The following is a 21,158-nucleotide window of genomic DNA, read 5'->3' as shown; positions in this document are numbered from 1 at the left end:
GTTTGATCATAAAAATTGAAGCCTTGGGAAGGATGAGATTTTCTGAGAAAAAATCATGAGAAGAAATGATAAAGGGGAGCCTTCAGAAGAACCACCAGGGAAGGAGCAGGGAAACCGGGGGAATGTGACATCACACAAGCCAAGAGAAGTGATGGGAAAGAAGAGTGGGTCAGTAAGTTGAATGCTGCCGGGAGGTCGGGCAGGAAGTGAAAATGATCCTTTGCATTTTACATGTGGAGGCCACTGGTGACTTTAATAAGATGCTCAGTGGATTCATGTGAGTAAAAGCCAGATTGAAGGGTTTTGGGGGTACAGTTCTGACTCCAGTTACAATGCGTGGGGTTGTTCCCACACTAAGCAGTTCTGCTGGAGCAGACTGGCTGCTCCTCTCATAAGGGCCCATAGTCTCTTGTTTATCACAGTCTTCTCTGCTCCCTGCTCCTCCCCAAAACTGGGTAAAAATTCTGGACCTAATTCCAGTGTGTGTGTGTGTGTGTGTGTGTTGGTGGGGGGAAGTCCCCCCCACCAAGCAACCCTCTGATACCAGCTGATGTCCTGCAATTCAACTCAACTCTGACACTCTCCACCCTGAGAGTGTATTAATCAGATCCTACAGGCTAAGGGCTTAGTCCCACAAGGCCGCCCCTCTCCACTTCAGACGTCATTTGTGAGTCCAGGTGGGCACCTATGCTTCTGGTCAGTTGGCCATACACCACAGGTTCTCACAGCCCTCTCCATGGGTTTGACTAATTTGCTAGAGTGGCTCACAGAATTCAGGGAGTCAGTTTACCCACTAGGTGACTGGATTATTGCCAAGGATATTAAAGGGTACGATCAACAGCCAGATGAAGAGATCCGTAGGACAAGGTCTTAAACAAAGGAGCTTCTGTCCTCATGGAGTTTGGGGCCCAGTACGGCGGCAGCTAGGTGCATTCTGGTTCAGCATCCTGGAAGCTCTCCAAACCCCATCCTTTTGGGGTTTTGTGGGGACTTCATTACACAGGCATGATTGATTAAATCATTGGTGATTGGACATTGGTGATTGAACTCAACGGCTAGCTTCTCTCCCTTCCCTGGAGGATGGGGGTGGGACTGAAAGGTCCAACCTTCTAATCACATGTTTCTCCTGGTAACCAGTTCCCATCCTTAGATGTTGTCCAAAAGTCACCTCATTAACATAAGCTCAGATATGTTTGAAAGGGGCCTGTTATGAATTATCAAGATACCTTTATCACTCTCACCATGTAGGAAATTCTAAAGGTGTCAGGAGCTCTGTGACAGAAATGGAGACAAAGACCAAATATATATTTCGTTTTTTCCCTAAATATGTATTTCTTACTATAAGTCATGATATCACAAAGGGCAAGTGATCTCTAAGGTGTATTAGTTAGGGATTCAGGTCAGCTACATGAAGAAACCCCAAAGAACAGTGTTCTTACCCTCAAGACAGGGATAGATTTGGGTGAAGGCAGGAATGTGCGTAGATAGGTATCGGTGGATCAAGGATGTCAGGGCATTAAAGATTGTATGATTCTCTTGACCTTTACCTCAGTGCCACAAGATGGCTGCCACAGTTGTAGTCATAACATCTACATTTCATGGAGAAGGAAGGAAGAAGAGTGGGGTGGGTGGGGGGAAATCATGTGGGCCTGAGTCTGCCCCTCTTGAAGGAGGCTTCCCAGAAGCACCAGCCAGCACCTTTTGATTAATGCTCAGTGGCCAGAATCAGTCTCATGATCAAGCCTGTCCAGCATGAGTAGGGAATTGTAGGTGTTTAACTGGGCATATAGCCAGTCCCCTTGCCCCAAATCAGGGGTTTCTTGATAGGGAAGCAATGGAGGATGGGTATTTTCTGCCACACATGATTCGGTGGATACAGGGAGGGCAGTATCTTCCAGCATCATTCCCAACATTTGGTTGGTAGGAGGAGGGCAGGGTGGAGAGTAAACTGGGGACTTGGGGTGTCAGGGGGGATTCTTTCCCCTAAAGCTGAGGGAAGCTCCAAGTCCTGGTGGTAACATAGGCCTGACCGATTTCCAGGGGCCTGAAGGAACTCTTCAGTGTGCCTTGTCAATTTCCAAGACACAATTGGGCAGCTGTCTTACTTTTTAATAGAGTGGTAGAGAATTTTACTTAAAAGAAAAAGAATAAGTAATTTTGTGCACAGTAGATCCACTCCCAGTAATTAATTTGGAGCTGGTGTAATTTGCTCTTTCAGCATCTTGTAGTTGTCTGCCAGTGACTTGGGCAGTAAATAATTTTAGAGAAATTCAAAAGGGCGGTACTAATCAGAGACTCAAGCTACGCTTTATGATCTTTTCATTCTGATTGGTGGGGTATTGTTTGGTGCCAATTTTACTGAATTTCCAGTAAGAGTGCAGTGTCCTATTCATCTCTCTGTTGGCTCCTTTATTTTTTCTTAAAGATTTATTTATTTTTATTTTAGAGAGAGAGAGGGAGGGAGGGAGAGAGTGAGCAGGGGTAGGGGTTGAGGGAAGGGGAGAGAATCTTCAAGCAGAAGCCCCCTGCCCCTGCTGAGCACAGAGCCTGATGTGGGGCTAGTTCTCACAACCCTGAGATCATGACCTGAGCTGAAACCAGGAGTCAGATGCTTAACCGACTGTGCCACCCAGGCGCCCCTCTCTGTTGGTTCCTTTAAAAGAAAAATACATCTCTACCTCCATTGTGTTAAGATTGATTATCACTTCCTGTCCTTTATTTTTTTTAATTTTTAATTTTTTAAAAAGATTTTATTTATTTATTTGACAGAGAGAAAGAGAGCTAGAGAGGGAACACAAGCAGGGGGAGTGGGAGAGGGAGAAGCAGGGATCCTGACACGGGGCGTGATCCCAGGACTCTGGGATCATGACCTGAGCCAAAGGCAGACGCTTAATGACTGAGCCACCCAGGCACCCCTCACTCACTGTCCTTTGGAGAGATTTCATAAAAGCTGGAGGCAGATCGTGAATTGTGTAATGGTGTAACCTCTAATCTATAATGGTAAGGTTAGATATAATTTTTAATTGCATTTCTTTCTATCTGTGTGGTCTAAATCTATAGAACTTTTTGCAAGAAATTCAATACTCATGCCTCTTTGTGCTTGGAGTATTTTATTCAAACTTCTGGTCCATCGTTTAACCCAGCACATTACAATTAACTAAATTTGTGTCAATCTCTTTGATTATGAGCTTCTTAACATGGGGACTGCTGATTTGGCAGTCTGTGTCTCCAGCCAGGACTGTCAGCCTGTTAGAGCACATGAAGTGTCCCTTGAGTTGAATTAAATTTGAAATCCAGAATAAGAAAAGTTGCCAGTTACCTCCAGGGCCCCAAGTAATGATTTTTCCTCACTTACAGCAACATAGTTGCACCTGCTACTTAATGAATCCATTGGCAGTTTCCCTCTAAAGGGGAAATCAAAATCTTTCCCAGTTCTTGTGCCCTGTTGGGTTTAGCCGAAGGAGCTTTCTGCCTGCCCTTGGAGTTGGGATGTCAAGATTGGTGTTTGGAGATGTTTTTCCAGAGGGAAGGAGTAGAAATGAAGACGTCCATTTTGCATTGGTTAGGATCTCAACTGCGGATACTTTACGTGCAGTATTTTGAAATTCTGGTTGGGCTAAAAGTAGAAAGACAGGTGGAGGTCAAAGGCCCCTCTGTTGTTGCAAATGTGCAGCAACTGATTGAGACCTAAGGGAGCAGGGTGCAATAGGAGAAGGCCCAGCTGGATGTTCATAAGGCACTAGCCTGCCTGTCCTACCTCATCTCCCACCACATGCCTCTTTGCTCACCTTGTTCTAACTGCATGCACCTCTCAGTTCCTAGAAACCACCAAGTTCACTCCCATCTCGGGCGTTTTCTTTGTTTTTTCTGCTCCCCCATGGTGAGCAGGGCTGGCCCCTCCTCACCATTTCACTTCATACCCATAATACCCCCTTTCAGAGAGGTCTTCCCTACCATCCCTAAGTGGTCCCCAAGGCCAGCCATGCTTCCGTGAGCCTGCTGCGTTCTTTATGGCACTCATCAGTACCTGAAATTAACTAAGCTATTTATTCATTCGCTTATTTACTGTCTGGCTCCCCCACACTCGAATGTCAGCTCTGTGCAGGCAGGGACACGTGTCTCCCGTGCTAAGAACTGTGTCTGGGCTGGCTGTTGGAACTCAGTTAACTCATGTGGGTTAATGCCTGTTATGGGCTGAATGGTGTCTTCCCCCAGATCCGTATGTTGAATTCTTAACTGTGCCCCCCCCTCCCCCGGCCAAACAAGGTCTTTAACGAGGTAAAATGAGGTCACCAGCATGGGCCCTAATCCAATACAACTGGTGTTTCTACAAGAAGAGGAGCTTAGGAGGACACACTCGGAGGAAGAAATCCATGTAGGGACACAGAGAGGTGGCAGTTGACAGGCTGAGAGAAGAAACCAACCCTGCAGGCACCTTGATCTTGGACTTTCAGCCCCCAGGGCTGTGAGAAAATACACTGCTGTGGTTGAAGCCGCCCAGCGTGTGGTACTTCATTACGGCGGCCCTGGCACGCTCGTGTGGTGCCCTGAGATGGACGGGAGTGGGGTAGCTCTTGATACAGTCAGCGGGTAGTCCACTGGTTTCTTGCCCTCCCTAATCTGTGTCCTTTCCTCCATGAGTCCTTTGTTTCCCATTCTGTTTCATTTTTTTGTGTGAGAATTCCGGGAGCACAGGTTTTTATTTTTGGAATGGATTGATTGGGGCCACTGCTTGGCAGATGTGTGATCCCCAAGGATCTTGCTCTGGACTTTGGGTTTGGAGAACATCGTCAATGCAAAGGGGGAGGTTTTACTAACGTCTTCTTACTGAAGTCCTCTCCCTGGAGCCTCCTGTTTCCTACATCTGAGATGACTTTTCCACTTAAATTTTCCTGGGGCATAGGGACGTCTCTGGTGTTCTTCAGATTCTCACGAGAGTTTGTGGAGACACGGAGACCTCACTCAGCTTACCCACAAGCACGTTGCTTTCCTTGGTCAGATATAGAAGGTGGCTGTTTTAACTAGCAATTAGTCAGTCCCTGGAGTCCTAGATGTTTCCTGCCAGGGTTCAGCTTGAACTAGGCAGACACGTGGAAGGAGACCTCCTTTGGGGCTTCTCCTGGGGTTTCAGCCAAGCCCTCTAAATGTACTTTCCATTGCAGACCACCCTGCGCTCCCACCTCAATGCTTCTCTTTCTTCCTTGCATGTCTAGGAGCCTTTACTCCTGCTTGGCAATCTTGTACCCCTCGGTGCTTGCTAGTTAATTGCAATTATGTGCTCTTAAAGAGAATGGAGAGAGAAAAGAGACTGTTTGTGGCTTGAATGGGAAATGAAGAAGGGGGGATATTTCCAATGCTGCATACAGAAAAACAACCCCTCAATTTTCGTGGCTTCGTGTTGCAGAAAAATGTTGAGAGTTAAATTTCATTTTGTAGCCGGGCTGGATTGCACAGCTGAAATCCATAAGATCAGATATAACATTTCCCTCACTGAGCAGGTTAATAAAGCCCCTAATAGGATTTGCTGACCATAAGAACCACAGACCAAGCAGCAGGAAGATTTTATTTATTTGCCATCTGTATGTAAATTTTGCTATTATGGAAATTGTGTCAGAAATTGGACTGCAAGTAGATAGCACACAATGTACTATAATATTTGAGCTAAGATACAAAAAAAAAGCCACCTCTGTGTGTGTATGTGCACATGAATAATCCAGCTCATTGTGGCTTTCTGTAAGAAACTCAATCTCAGACTCCAGATCTCACCTGTGATCACAGTGGACGGGCTCATTTAAATATGCAGCCGTCACTCAGAGACTAGGAGATGGGGGCTGAGTTTTCCTGGGAAAAGAAGTGTCCACGCTTGGTCGTATTATTAGCTCTCAGAATCCAGTGCCAATCCGTCTTTTAGTGGCTCCCCGGGTGACTGTAGAGAGACCATTGCATTGCAAAGGGACAAATATTTTTGGAGGTAATTATAACTAGGCATGGAAGAGAGGACCACCTCTTTGCTTTTTACTCTGAAAGAAACTCAACTGACGTGAAGAAATTAAACCAGGACTCAGGATAGTGGATGTCAGCGCAGTTTACATAGTTAGCTCCCTGGGGTAGCAGAGGGAGTGGCTCAGTGCGTCGCACTCTGTCACGCCTGCTTACAAAGTTGGCCTTGCCACCGCTTCCTGTTTCCATAGCGACACAACTGGAGTCCAGAGAAAGTGGACGACTCACTTTGGTGAGAGCTGCACATGAATTAAATCACCTTCTATGTTCCCGTGAGTTCTGAATTTCCTTCCTCCCCAAAAGTTGCTAGGGGTCTAAAATGACTTTTACCTTTAAATTCATGTTAGGTGCCAACCTAACGGTAGCCTGCACCTCGCACTTTGGGAACCAGTAGTACTGGGGAACAGTCATTTCGGGTGACACCCGAGATGCATGTGAGGCGTTCCAGTGCCAGAGACAGTGGTGTGGGTAACGCTGAATTACCCAGTGGGAGTACGTTCCCTCCGCATCATCTTCTGTCCTGGTTGCGTCAGGGAGCCAGTCTGTCTGTGTTTGATGCCCAGTGCCTTTTGTATCCTCTGCTTGCTTGTCTGTGAGTTTGTTTTCATCCTGAGCAATGCGAGCCCATGCCCCAGGCTGGGAGCCTTTGGCACGCAGCTGCATCTGGCTAGAACCCAATAACATTGTTTTGTTTTTATTGTACTTATTTTAGGGATTTCTTATCTTTATGGAAAGTGATATTGCCTTTTTTTCCTTTAAAGTGCTGATCTATTACTTCCTCCCCAGATAAATTTATGTGAACCCAGGGAGCAGATTTAAAAGAAAATATGAAGTAAGTGATAATACACATGGTCCCCAGGGTAAAGCAAGAGAGTGTGACGTGGTACAGTGACACCCGTGGACAGGGGGAGCTTGGTGGGGGCAGGTGCCCCATTCAGTGGGGCTCTTGGGCTCCTCCCTTCAGGAGCAGCCGGGGTTGGTTGGCTATAGGACGCGCACATCCTTCTCTCAGCAGCTCCCTGAAGGGGCTGTCTGACTTCTCCCTGTCCCAGCTCTCTCTGTCTCTCAAACGGGACCATCCCCCGCCCGAAGGCCATGCGGTGAGTCTAGAGGGAGTCCCCTGCAGGGCTGAATCACCCAGGTTGAGGGAGGTGTTCAAAGAGGGCAAGTTTATCCCCTCCTCCCTCTGAGAGCTGAGGCTGCTTCAGGACATCTGTCATGCCGTGGGGAAGCCGAGTGGTCCAGGCAGGGACCCACACAGCCTCCAGCGAGCTGAGCTGACACCCACGGGGACACCTGTGCATAAAGTGCCGGCGTCCGAATGCTCTGGAAGCAGAATTCATGTAAAATAAATGCCTGTTCTGCTGTGGGGAGGGGAGAAGAACCCGAGGGACCCGCTTCCCAGGGCATCCCAACCCTCCCTCCAGGTTTCTCTGAGCGCGCTCTGGGGGCCTCTGGCGGTGGAATCCCTTGGGGGAGGCGGTTAAAATGCAGATCCTGGGCCGCATCCAGAGCCACTGAGTGGGAATCACTGTGGGTGGGGCCAGCAGCCTGTCATTCCAAGTGCCGCTGGGCACTCATGTCCCCTGTGCCCACTGCGCACTTTGAGGGGATGCCCTTGTGTGGGTGTGCAGGTGGGAGCATGTGGTTGTGCTTCTTGAGGGTGTGTCTGCTTCAGGCTCATGGGAGCTGCCCCCGGGGGTGTAAAATGGAGAAGGTTCTCACAGGTGGGCTGATCCAGGAGGGGACTTATCCCAAAGGTTGGGGAGCAGCTGAACCAAAGGGAGACTCTGGGCGGAAGCCCAGGTCGGAGGTCAGGAGAACTCGCATGCTGGGTTAAACTGGGAGAGAATAGCGGAGGTGGAGCAGAGGTTCCGTAGAGCGGCCTTAGCTAAGGAGGCCCTTGGGAACAGAGTGAGGTCACATCTCATGTGCACTCAGTTTCCCTTCTGTACAATGGGGAGAATGAAGCCCCTACTTCAGAGCGCTCTTGTGAGGAATATACAGATTTATATATATGTGTATCGGGGCGTGACGTGTAGCTTTCATTATGATTCTTTTCCTTGTTATTTTGATTGTTTTCCACCTGTGCAGACCCTGGTGTATCTCATAGTGCATGGTGGACATTCTCACAGGTCCCTCGCTGGGAGGGACAGACCCCTCAGGGAAGGGGGAGACAGCATTTTCTTTAAGGAACACCTCCTCGGCGTATGCCTGTAACTCTAGCTCCTTGCTCTGGGTTTCTATCAACAACCATTTATTGGGCACTCACTCAGTTACCAAGAAGTCTTGGATGGGGTGTTCACCTGCGAAAATCTTAAAGGTTCTTTTGGGGGATGGAGTGCACAAATACACACAGAGGAATGATGGGGCAAAGCTTGATGCAGTGGGTGTTTCAGGAATGTTTTGAAATGTGGGTATTTAGGGAGGCGGGAAAAGAGGGGATGTCCCTTGATCTTGGCTGGTAAAGGTTGGATCAATGAGGGTATGAGAATAGGAGGGGAGAAGGCATTCCGGATATGGCAGAGATGGCAACACTGAGTACGGAGTGCTGAGTTGGCCCAACTGGGAGGGATGTTGGTGTTGTGGTCAGGAGGCTGATGAGACTTATAACCTGTGGATGCAGGGGTGGATCCCTTCCTTCAGCTTGCCCCTCATTCCAGGAAGCTGTGTGGTCTCATGGAAAAAGCATGGACAATGAAGCAAGGAAGACTGGTTGAAAGCCCTATTTAGAAGGAAGACAGCGCCAGTGGCATCTTGATTTTAGCCCGTTTTGGGTTTCTGACCTCCAGAATGATGAGACAGTCCTGTTGTTTGAAGGCACTTAATTTGTGGTCCTTTGTTATAGCAGCAATTAGAAATGAATACAGTGCCTTAATCAATTGCCTGAGAAATTGGAGGTGGGGGATGGCTTTGCCAGTGATCAGAGATATTGTGCACGTGGCCACCGAGATATTAGTCACCAAGTTCAGTGAGTGTTCCTGGCTCCAGAGATGACTTGCCATCATGAATGAAACAAAGACACTCCTTAGGTGCTGCCAGTGCAGGGGGAAGTGCGTGGAATTTGGGGTTTCGAGGCACAAGGGCTTTTCGGATTATAATTCTAGATAAAAGGCAAAGCTTTGAACTCCTAGTTGGTTCCTCTCTTCCTGATTGAGGATTTATATTCAGTTTGGAAGGAGAGAATGCCATGGTATAGAAAGGTAGAGCCGAGGATGGGTGCATTCATACAACTTCCAACCTGTTGGGGTCCAGGGCCCCATCCTGCTCTGCAAGACGTTGCACGGTGCACAAGTACATGCAGCAAGTGCACGTGGGCCCAAGGCAGATCCTGAGACGAGGGTTTGGGGCACAGATAGTTTATCTGGGAAGTGATGCCAGAAAGCACAAGTGTGAGGGTGGGGACAGAGTCAGGGTTAGGGTGAAAGGGCACTGGTGAGTCCTTGGGGCTTGGTGCACTGGGGTTCCCCCTCGGAAGTGTGGAGAAGGCGTCTCAGAACTGTTCCACTGGAAGACCAGGCAGCTGGAGCATTTATCTACTGACTTGCATCCCAGGTGGTTGCAGGTTGCCCCCGGGGGAGGTAAAACAGGGAGAAAACACTGGAGAAGCCAGAACACTTTAATGCCGGCCACTGGTCAGGGCTCATGGAACTGTCCACCGCAGCTGTGCTGAAATTGGTGGGCCAGGGGGCGGCGGTGGGGAGTTGCTTCTCAAGTGCCCGCTACTGTTCGTGTGTGTGCACGCACGCGCGCGCGTGTGTTTGTGTCTGCATGCATAGTTCACACAGGGACTGAATTGGGCACACATGCAGGTTCCTCCTGCTGGCTGCTCCACAGGTGGTATGCCTCTGCTGTGGAGGTCCATTTTCTCAGGATGCCAGTGGGAAGTGCAATTATGATAGATCCCAGGCACCTGGGCTTGGGGGTGGGGTCTGGTGATGCTGATCAGGTGACCACCTGTGGGAGTCCTGCCGGTCACCTGCCCTGGATCTTGGCCCCTTACTGGCGTTGGGTTTCCGGCCTTCCCCTTCCTTCTATGTGATGCCCTGTATCTCTCCTATAAATCCCTTTCTCGTATGCTAACCAGAACGGGTTTCTATTGTGTGCAAAGAACTCTAATGCCACCTTTCCTTGAGTGTTTGATTTTTTAGGTTATTATCACATGATTTTATATTAAATATAAGTAATTTCCATTGTACGCCCAATATCTTTAGACTCCTAAAGCACAGACACAAGTAGGCTAGGGCTCATCCTTTCTTCTATGACCATTGTGGTTTCTCAGTGCAGTCAGATAGCATCTCTGTCTTTCTCATTGAGGTCCCCTGGTTTTGTCTTCTTCATTCCAAGAGATGGTCCCAGGACACTGAATCACTCTGAACAGAAAGTTTTGTGCAAGAACATGCAGGAGATGCTTTGCTGCACTTCCTAATGAACCATGACACAGGGTGATGGGAAGAAAGGAGACGTGGCAGTTGGATTTCTGGGTTCTGGTCCTGGCTCTTTAGAACCTTACTTGGGTCCCTTCACTTCTCTGACTCTCAGTTACTTAATCATAAAGCCAGTAAATCAACTGAGATGTAACCAACCGCAGAGGCCCTTGAAAGAGTTGAGAAGTCTGTGAGAGATGGGTGATTTGATTGTTGTAATCGGATGCCAGGAAATTACATGAGGCTCAGCTCCAGAACAAATGTGTTTCAGGGTTGAGCCCCTCATCAAATTATTCTAGCTCAGTCTAAATTTGTGAACGTTGTGGGTGTTTTGCTTTATAAAAATCTGTTTTCCTTGCCTTCTCTTTGCTTGAAATTTCTTTCCGTCTGGCTTCCCATTCTCAGTGGTTCTGCGAACCACCAGCAGTGGAGACACGGCGACGTGGGCAGGTGGAGGTGGGGGGCCGTGTGTTCTACAGCAACGGGTTTTTTGACAACTAGAGGTAAACTCCCGAGCTCTTTCTCGGCAGCTTCCTTCCTCCTCCAGATGTGTTTTTTCCTTTCATCTGAGCTGTTGGACAAACCCAACCTGCAGCGGAATTCTCAGATTGAGGCACCAACTGCTTTGCTGAACGGAGCTGGATAGAAGACACCTCTTGTGGTGGAAAATTGCTTTGATTCGCGGCTTAAAGACCCCCCGGGGTGCAGCTGCTGGGGTTTGGTGCAGGGGGAGGCTGCCCCTGGGAGCCGGGCCGGGTCAGCCCTGGACCTGGCATTTCTGAGTCCCAGTGTTTGTACACCACTTTTCCCTTCCTAGGATCATTGCAACTGATACACACTTTTTTTTTGGCAATACATTTATCTTAAAAGAAAATTTTATGTCACTCCCTTAAGGTGGAAGATCGATCTCTTGTTTTTCTGGCTTTAGTTTTTCCTACTACACACTAAAGTAAATGTGTAGCTACGACCGTAATGAATTTATCACCTCAACCCATCTCACCCTGGAAGCTGTGACCTCAGGGGCTGAGCGGTGGGCGCTGTCTCTTTACCACCGGTTTTCATTAATTTGTCCGTGTGTACACATCACCAGTGCAACTGTTCAATTCATATTTTCTTTAAATCAGCTGATATTTTTATTAAATTCAATCACCTACAACAGAAATCTTATTTCTCTTCTATAAATGGAAAGCCTGTATCATTGCTGTAAATAGAAGGCAACTGTTAAAGTGGTTACACACAGAGGCCACTGTTAGAGCATTCAGACTCCATAGTTGAAGGCTCCAAAATGCCTGGATTTTGAGGCTCATTAGTTCTCTCTGTTAAAGGTGGAGATCTGCGAGCATTGGAGAAGGTTAAAGATGGTAATGCTCAACTCCAGTGCTCCACTTGATTTAACCAGAAGGGTTGATAAAGATTAGAAGCTCTCTTTTTCCAACTTAGTGTATTTAATATTATGTCCTTGTAATGCCCCCTAAAATTTTCTCATGTACCCTCAGGGATAGGGGTGTCTGCCACATTCTGAGAACACTGCTTGCTCCCTATTTGTTTTTGTTTTTGTTCTTTTTCTTTAAATTTTTTATTGTTATGTTAATCACCATACATTACATCATTAGTTTTTGATGTAGTGTTCCATGATTCATTGTTTGTGCATAACACCCAATGCTCCACGCAGAACGTGCCCTCTTTAATACCCATCACCAGGCTAACCCATCCCCTGCCCCCTCCCCCCTAGAACCCTCAGTTTTTCAGAGTCCATCGTCTCTCATGGTTCATCTTCCCCTTCGGTTTCCCCCCCTTCATTCTTCCCCTCCTGCTATCTTCTTCTTTTTTTTTTCTTAACATATATGGCATTATTTGTTTCAGAGGTACAGATCTGTGATTCAACAGTCTTGCACAATTCACAGTGCTCACCATAGCACATACCCTCCCCAATGTCTATCACCCAGCCACCCCATCCCTCCCACCCCCCACCACTCCAGCAACCCTCAGTTTGTTTCCTGAGATTAAGAATTCCTCATATCAGTGAGGTCATAGGATACATGTCTTTCTCTGACTGACTTATTTCACTCAGCATAACACCCTCCAGTTCCATCCACGTCGTTGCAAATGGCAAAATTTCATTCCTTTTGATGGCTGCATTATATTCCATTGTGTGTATATATATGTATATATCTATACATATATATATATACCACATTTTCTTTATCCATTCATCTGTTGATGGACATCTTGGCTCTTTCCACAGTTTGGCTATTGTGGACATTGCTGCTATAAACATGGGGGTGCACGTACCCCTTCAGATCCCTACATTTGTATCTTTGTGGTAAATAGACGGTAGCGCAATTGCTGGATCATATGGTTTGCTCCCTATTTGTTAAAAATTTTTTTCTAACATTTAATTTCAAGCATATAAAAAAATTGAATGAGTTGCCAGCATTTTATTTTTATTTATTTATTTATTTTTTAGAGGAGTGGGGAGGGGCAGAGGGAGAGAGAGAATCTCTGGCAGGCTCCATGCCCAACGTTGTGGCACTCAGTCTCATGACCCTGAGATCGTGACCTGAGCCGAAACCCGAGTCGGACACTTAACCGACTGAGCCACCTGGGCTCCCCCCCCGCTTTTTTTATGAGTTGTTAGCATTTTAAAGTTTGGCAAAAAAATTGGTGAGATGAAAGCTTGGTGTTTTATTTATCTCTTTTTCTTTCTGATAACATCTGCTGTGATAATAACAACTGTGTGGCCTCTGGAGACTTGCCTGTCCAGGGTGGAGGGGACTGGGCCCTAGCTCTGGCCTCTGGAGGGAGGCTCTGCTGAGCCCCTTCTTGGCTCTTTGCTTCCCGTCCTGCAAAGGGGCTCAGCAGCTGGAGGCTGCTCCATGGATTTTATTGTTGGAGAGGGTGGATTCACCTTGGGCTTCTGTCCAGAGGGAGCCTTTTGAGGGACAGGGAAGCAGAATGTTCTAGGTCACAGGACAACGCTTTGTGTTGGGCACAGACCTAATGTGACTTTCAGGCTATGGTTTCCCAGGGGAAAATGGCTTTATTTTTGTCACCTCCCTATACTTTATAGTAGTTTTGGCAACTAAAAGAAATTTGACCAATTGATTTAAACGAGCCTCCAAGGAATACCATATTTTTAATTTAACCCATGAGAGGCAGATCAGTGTTAGATAAATTTCTCTTGTGGGAGATTCATTAATTTATTAAGTCAGCAAATCTTTGAGTGTCTTTCATTTGCTAGGTACTGGTTTTTGCACTGACTGTTTAGTGGGGAAAAGTAGGGTTCTCTGATCTCCTGAAGCTATATTCTAGCAGGGGAGGCACAGAGAAATTCTTAGCGTTTTGGTGTTTGTGGTGCCCATATTCTCTAAACCAAACGAGTACGTACTGGCATACTTGTTGATTTTGAATGGAGCAAAGTCTAGATGGAGCCATGGTTAGTAGGCAGTGAGGTCAGTGGGCTGGCGAGGAGAAAGAATGTCTGGCCAAGTGTAGTCTGGACGTGGGTCAGCACCTGGGCCATTTATGTCTTTTAAATTGGGGAGTGGTGAATTGAAAGTGAGTTTTGTAGCACTGCCAGCTAATGAAATAAATGTCCATCACAGAGGAGCGAATTACTAGATTCTGCTTGCTTTTGCATTTTCGTTCTCTATGTAGAGGCTTGTTGCATTTTTGTTTTCTGCTTAATGATTTGCTTGTTGCAGTTGAAAGTGCCCGTGGAAATAAGACAAGGGAAATGGGCTGTGATTAGGGGAATACGCAGTGAGTGAGCAGGCTGAGTAAAGTTGGGCAGGCGCAACAAAAGCACTACAGGAGAGTGGGAGAGGAGGCAGTCAGTGTGAGGACACTGAGGTGGGAACAACTCAGCTTTTGGTGAAACAGAAAGGAGGTGGTTTTGCCGGGATCCAGTAATATCTGGTTGCGTTTCTGGGTCTGCAAAGATAAGAACAGTTCACCAAATGATGTGGCCCAGGGAGGCACCACACAGCCACCCACCAGTGTTGCAACCTGGCTAACGTCACACAAGGAGCTGTTAGTCATGTTTGAAGCAAGTCTCCAGCTCTCTAAGACCTGGGGCTTCTGGGACTTCTATTCCTCTGGAAGTACACATTTACATGTCTCTGAAGACGGTCTCTGAAGTGATGCCATACAGTTCAGGAGTCTGAGGCGTGGGGGAGACATGGCCTCAGAAAGGCAGCTCCGAGCGTCCGTGGCTGCATCAACAGTGGCTTCGGATGTCCCAGACAGAAATCTGCTCTCTTTATGCCACTTACCGTTTCCCCCCCCCCCCCCCAGGTTGCATTTACGTCCCATTACACAGGAAGTCTCTCTTTAGAAAGAAGGATTAAGGACTATTTCTGCTTCTCATTTTCCAAGTCTCTGTGTATAACATTGGAACTTATATCCCAAACACAGAACTATTGGATCCTCGAACACAGGAACCCAAATGGGTGCTCTGGTTATTCACTCAATAAGGAACAGAAGGGTCTCTGGTCTGTGTGGAGAGGACAGAATTTTCCCTTGCAGGAATGTGAAGCAAGGCCGTGTCACCTGGAGTCTGGTCTCCTTGGTCTTTGTTTGTGTCCTCACAGTTACCTGAGTAGGTAACTGACGCCTTACCCCTCCTTCTTTCCAATCACAGGATCTGCACTCGTGAGCCTCTATTTTTGTTTTTCACAGCACGGAAAAGTACTGGAGTACTGTGTGTGTTTGCACACATGCATGTATGTGTGTGTTTGACACGTTTACTGTGTCAAGTGTAGTCTTGGAAGACTATTTTCTTGGACTGAGGAAATGGAGCAATATTGTCAGGATGGGGAGAAAGTAGAAACTCATCCAAGAATGCGTGCCCCTGGGTAGCCTTGGGGCCACAGAGCTGTTGCAGCTAAGTCACTCTGAAGTCACACTGCATACTGTTCGAGCTACACGGGTGGAAGGTTTTTGTCACAGGAGGGCTGCTTCTGTGGGTGGAGGACACAGGTTGCTCATGGGGCATCCCGTGAAACTGAGGCACGTGAGTATTAGGGACCAGTTTACTGTAGTCTCTATCTGCTCAGCTGTTTACCTTTATGTTACCTGCCTGGTCCCTGGGGACACTTGGGCTGGCCATGGTTAGAAGGACAGAAGTGACCCGCATTTGCTGTATATGCTAGCATTGTGCTGTGTGATGTAAATACCTTCATTCATTTAATACTCAAGGCTACCATCCATGTGGACACTGTTGTCCCCACTTTACAGATAAGGAGGCTGAGGTCCAAGGAGGCTAAAATAATTGGTGTTAGGTTATACAGGTAGAAAATGGCAGCACTTGGCTTTGAACCCAGGCATTGGGGGGTCTGGCGATAATGCTCTTCGCTTTTCTGTTACATTGCCTTTTAAGGCACTTTCCAGGCTGGATGAAAGAGACACTGGAGAGGAGAGGCTTGGGCACTTCCCTTGACAGTCAAGATCTTCCCCAGGCGAGAGGAGGCAAAGCCCGCGTGGGCAAGGCTGGCTCGCCTCCGCCTGGGAGGACCCGTGGGCTGGGACCCATGACCACGGGGGTCCAGCTCTCTTCTGCATCTCCCCACTGGTGCAGTCGTGGGCCTGTGAATAATTCCTCTGCAGCAGGTCACAGGTTTTCACGAGGAACAAATGGGATAATACGTAAAGGCACTTGGCAAGTATTTGCCGGTAACTGGATGCGAGATGTTGTTTCTGCTGCTACTACCAAGTGATGGCCGAGGTTGGGCCCAGCGCCGCACTGGGGCCTCGAAACCTGCGCCGGCTTCCCTGCCACTCAGCCTGCCTCTAGGGCCCGAGTCTGCCACACAGGCTCTGACACAAAGTTTGGCCAGGGAGCATTCGTAAGCAGCCGCTTGTCGGTGACCGAGACATGGCAGGTGTCCACATCTTCCGAAAACATCTCTCAGGTTGAGAAGTCACCCGAGTGGCTTCGTTTTTGATGTCAGTTTGCATTGTTTCTGCCTGCATCGGATAAAGCCTGGTCATTTCCATGGCGGGGACCTGCTGTGTTTCACTGTTGGATTGTGCGATTAATTCGACAAATGCGCTTTGAGCACCAAGTGTGTGCAAAGCATTGTTTGAAGACGGGGATATAATAAAAACAAGTGAGATGTGCTCAAAAAAACTGACCTGGTCCTGTGCACCTGGGAAGGCTTCTCTGAGGAGGTGTGGATTAAGTTGAGTCGAAAGTGGATGGGAGTGATTCAGATAACTGGAGATGGGGGGGTGGTGTGTGAGGGATAAGGCTTCAGGCGTAGCGAACCGTCTGTGCAAAGGCCTGAACCAGTCAGGGTTTGGGTGGGGAAGAGTGGGCACAGCCCGAAGGAAGGGGGCTTCTGACCAAGGTGGGGGCAGGGTGAAGGGAGCCAGCCAGGGGTGGTGAAGCACCCAGGACCGGTGACAGGGCTAAGCAGTTACCACCCTGGCCCAGGGGTCGAGGGCCGGGGGCATTTGCAGGGACCTAGGAGAGCCTTAGTTGGAGGCAACAAGGCTTCTCCACAGGAGCCGTGTTCACAGGGCGAGGAGCTCAGCTGCCCTCCCCAGCAGGGAGAAGCCAGGGCTGTAAAAACTGCGGCCTCTTCTCTCACCCTCTCATCTCCTGCTGTGCCTTCTGTTGGTTGATCCCACCTGGAAGCCAGCAGGAGGCCAGAGGGGCACAGGGAGCCTCTTGGGATGCTGTTCACTGCTTGCCCCCCAGCAGTACGGGTGAGAGGAGAAGGCTAGGAAACAGATCCGTAGGAGAAACAGAACCAGTACAGCCAGGTGGGAGAAAAGCCCCGGGCTTCTGAGGAGTTGAGAAGGAGCAGTAGGGAAGCATGAAGCCAGGAGTCTAGAGTGATAATTAAAATACCACCTACTAACTGCTCATAGTTCAGTCCTCATATGACACCTGTAAGATGGCTACTGTGAGCTCTGGTGAGTCCATTTTACAGATGAAGAGACTGAGGCTCAGAGTGGTGATGTAGCAGCTAAATGGTAGAGCCAGGACTAGAATCCAGGCAGCCTGGTTCCGGAGTCTGTGCTCTTAGCCGCTAAGTCATTAGCTTTGCCACTTCCTCCAACAGGCAGCTTCATGATCTCATAATTGTGGTCCAGACCACACAGGGCCTTGTGGGAATTCAGATGTGTTGGTTGCTGTGGACTGGGCACCCCCCCATTGATATGTAGACATCCTATTCCCCAAAGTAATGGTATTTGGATATGGACCTTTGGGAGGTACACAAGTCACAAGGCTGGGGCCCTCATGATGGTGTTCGTGCCTTTATAAGGAGAGGCAGGACAGAGCTTGCTTCCTCTCTCCGCTCTCCATAATATGAGCAGGAAGGCAGCAGGCTGCAAACCAGGGGAGAGAGCCCTCACCGGGAACAGAACCCTCCAGCACCTGAACCGTGGACTTTCCAGGCTCTAGAACTGTCAGAAATGCATTTCTGTTGTTTAAGCGCCGCCCCCCCACCGGACCCACCTCACCCCAGTTGATGGTGTATTGTGATAGCATGTCCCAAACAGACTAAGACAGTGGTCCTTTCCCAGAGATGACAAGAGAAGCAAGATGGTTTTGTTTTTGATTTTTGGGTGGGCTGATCTTGAGTTCAGATCTGAGTATGTTGAGTTTGATTTTCCTTTGAGACTTCTAAAAGGTGATTTCAAAGTATTCACTCAGCCATGTAGCTGAGACTCAGGAGAAAGTTCTGTATTGCAAAAATAACTCTGGGTCATCACACTGTAGATGGTAGATGAAGTTGTGAATATGGATGTGTGTGTGTGTATGTGTGTGTATTTTGTGGTGGCTGTGAGTACCCACCCAGTTACTGGCAAGTGTTCACAGAATATCCAGGGTGTCAGGGTGAGCCCTTGATCGTGTCTGGGCAGAGAGGAAGAGATGAAAAAAACTCACTGTGGCTCACAAACTGCTTTAAATTACTAGACAAAATGATTCTTTATCAGGCATTTGAGAATTTATATCACCAAACATTGTACAAATAGCAGATTTGACAGAAAACGAGTTTAATTCCAGAAAAGGTCAGGTTATTTTTGAGTTATGAATTGAGTTTTTTTATACCTTAGCTTTGTTTATTAACATTTATTACTGAAGTGATGAGTATGACAAAGAGAGAGGATCTTGGATTGTTTCCATAGATTCCTTTTGTTTAATATTTGTTCTCGGTACTCCCAAGGATGGCTGAAATACTGAACATCCTTCTACCATCTGTTCTCTTGCCCTTGGATTACAGGCTAACTTTATATGTGTATCTTCTGTGAACTTTGGGATTTTATTTTGTCCTCTGAGTGGCAGAAATGTCAGAGTCTGACTCTTTTTTTTTTAAGATTTTATTTATTTATTTGACAGAGAGAGTGAGGGAGCACAAGCAGGAGGAACAGTAGTGGCAGGGGGAGAAGCAGGCTCCCCACCGAGCAGGGAGCCTGATGCGGGGCTCGGTCCCAGGACCCTGGGATCATGACCTGAGCCAAAGGCAGACACTTAACCGACTGAGCCACCCAGGCGCCCCTGTTAGTGCACTTTCACTTGCAAATAGAAGAAACCCAACTCAAAGAAGGTTACAGGGAATTTCCTGGCTCTTATAACTGAAAAGTGCCAAGACAGCCTCAGGTCTGGCTGAATTCAGATGCTCAGACAATGTGGCTGGGAAACCATCTCTTTCCCACCTGTTGGTTTCATTCTCAGGCAGGAGGTGGAGTCCTGCCATGCTTGCTGCTTAGTGAACAGAGAGCTGGGCTCAACTCTTCCCAGCAAATTCCGGGTCCTAGTCTATTTGTGAGCCCGTCCACTGCAGCCAGGAGATGGGATATTTCTGATTGGTGTAGTTGGGTCATGTGGTTTCTCCTTGGACCAGTCACTCTCTCCAGGAGGACATGATGCTTTGATTGGCCACCCACATACCGATTCCTGAAGCTGAGTGTGGAGTCAGCTCAAGTGGAACTTCTGGTCTGAGCGTGCGCTGCTCCCAGTGGGAAGTCCAAGTGCTATATCAAGAGAGGCGGCTGGATGCTGGACCAACCCCACTAGTCTGCCTGGTCTTCTGTGGGTGAGGTGACCAAGGCCGGGAGCTTGTTGGATGGCTCCCCCAACAGCTTTTCTGTACTTCTCAGTCTGTCCCTGAAGCATTTTAGCAACAAGGGATGAATCTTTGGAATGTCAGCATTTGGGGGGCAGGCTGCTTTAGGAAGGGGACCTACCTGGGCACTCCTGTCACCACCACCTGCATGATGAATGCTGTGTGGTCCTTATTATGGGCCAGGCTCTGCTCTAAGCGTTTCGTACATACTGTCTCCATTCAACCCTTGCTGTGAGGTGGGTACTATTATTAACAGTCCCATTTTCCAGCTGGGGAGACTGAGGAACTCAGTGACTTTCCCACGGTCATGCAGCTGGGGTCTGGTTTTCAAGGCAGAAATGTAGCTTCCAGTCTGTGGTAACTTCACTATTCTGTCTGTCTGTCTCCTAGGACTGTCCATTTGTCCCACACAGAGCAGCTCGTTAATGCCTGATGTGTAATAGGTACTCAGTGAATAGACCTTAAATTAAACACAATACCCCACAGTAGCGTTTTGAACCCAACCCCCTGAGACTGTATCTACTTTCCAAATCGCTTTCATTTCAGAAACATTTCTGGTTCTTAATTACTCTGCATTTACTAATCCTCGCTTCCCATTAAACAGTATTGCCTCGCTAATTGAACCATGAGAAGCCATTTATAGGGCCCCGAGAAAATCTCCATCTCCCTGCCCCTGCCAAGTGTGCTCACGGTGCATGCGTGGCATTTCATTGCTTTCCCGTCGTCTGTTGGTTAGAAGCAAGTCACAGGTCCTACCCGTACTCACAGGGAAGGGATTAGACAAAGTTGTGATCACCGGGAGTTGGGAGATCAGAGGGCTGCCCTGCAGTTTATCCGCCTCGCCCAGTACGGACCAGCACTGAGTAAGCGGCCAAGGAAGATGCGCTCTGGGCCCTCCCCGCAGGCACCTGGTGCTTCGGAGGAGTGAAACCTTTACTGTCCCCTCACCTCCTTTATTTTGGCCTTTGTGCCTGTAGAGCATGTGTCAGATCCCCCAAATTCCTGCTTGCCTCAAACCTTAGGATGGGACCTTATTTGGAAATAGGATCATGGCTGATGCAATTAGTTGGGATTAGTGCGGGCCCTCAGTCCAGTGACCGGTGTCCTTGTAAGGAGAGGAGAGACACAGATAGACGGAGGGGAGGCCGTGTGAAGACACGCCAAGAGCGGAGAGAGGTGTCTAGGAGCCGAGGGTTGCTGGCAACCACCAGATGCCGGGGAAGAGGCATGGACCAGACTCCCTGAGAAGGAGCCCACCCAGCCAGCACCCTGCTTGTAGACTTCCGGCCTCCAGAACCGAGGCTGTTGATTTAAGCCCCCCCTTCCCCAGTTTGTGGTCATTTGGAGACTCATAGAGCCAGCACAGAGCAGGGGAGACCCAGCAGGAACTTTGGGGGCAGTCCTGGTCTGTTGGATTACCTGTAGAAGGCACTGTGATTTGAGATTGGCCAAGTGCCTGTAAAGCCGAGTCAGGGAAGAAATGATTGTATTGTAGAAGCCGTCGTTTGGCTGGGGAAACAACATAATTACAGTCTCGACGAGGCACAGGAGAACTGGCTCCGCAGGCTGAGTGGAGCTTCCTGCAGAGCTGAGCCCACTGGCATTTCCACATTCAGAGCTGCCTTGGCCAGAGTGGAAAATAAATTTCTAG

The 21,158-nt window shown here is 48.3% G+C and overlaps 1 protein-coding gene across 1 annotated transcript in view; it reads left to right on the top strand.

Annotated features, from left to right (window-relative positions):
- LOC113913069 (transmembrane protein 132B) overlaps positions 1–21,158 on the top strand; it is a 384,783-nt gene that overhangs the window by 171,916 nt on the left and 191,709 nt on the right. The gene's annotated exons all lie outside the window — the stretch shown is intronic.

This window comes from Zalophus californianus, chromosome 14 (genome assembly GCF_009762305.2).
Source record: "Zalophus californianus isolate mZalCal1 chromosome 14, mZalCal1.pri.v2, whole genome shotgun sequence".
Lineage (NCBI taxonomy): Eukaryota > Metazoa > Chordata > Mammalia > Carnivora > Otariidae > Zalophus > Zalophus californianus.
This window is presented reverse-complemented; position numbering and strand designations above follow the sequence as displayed.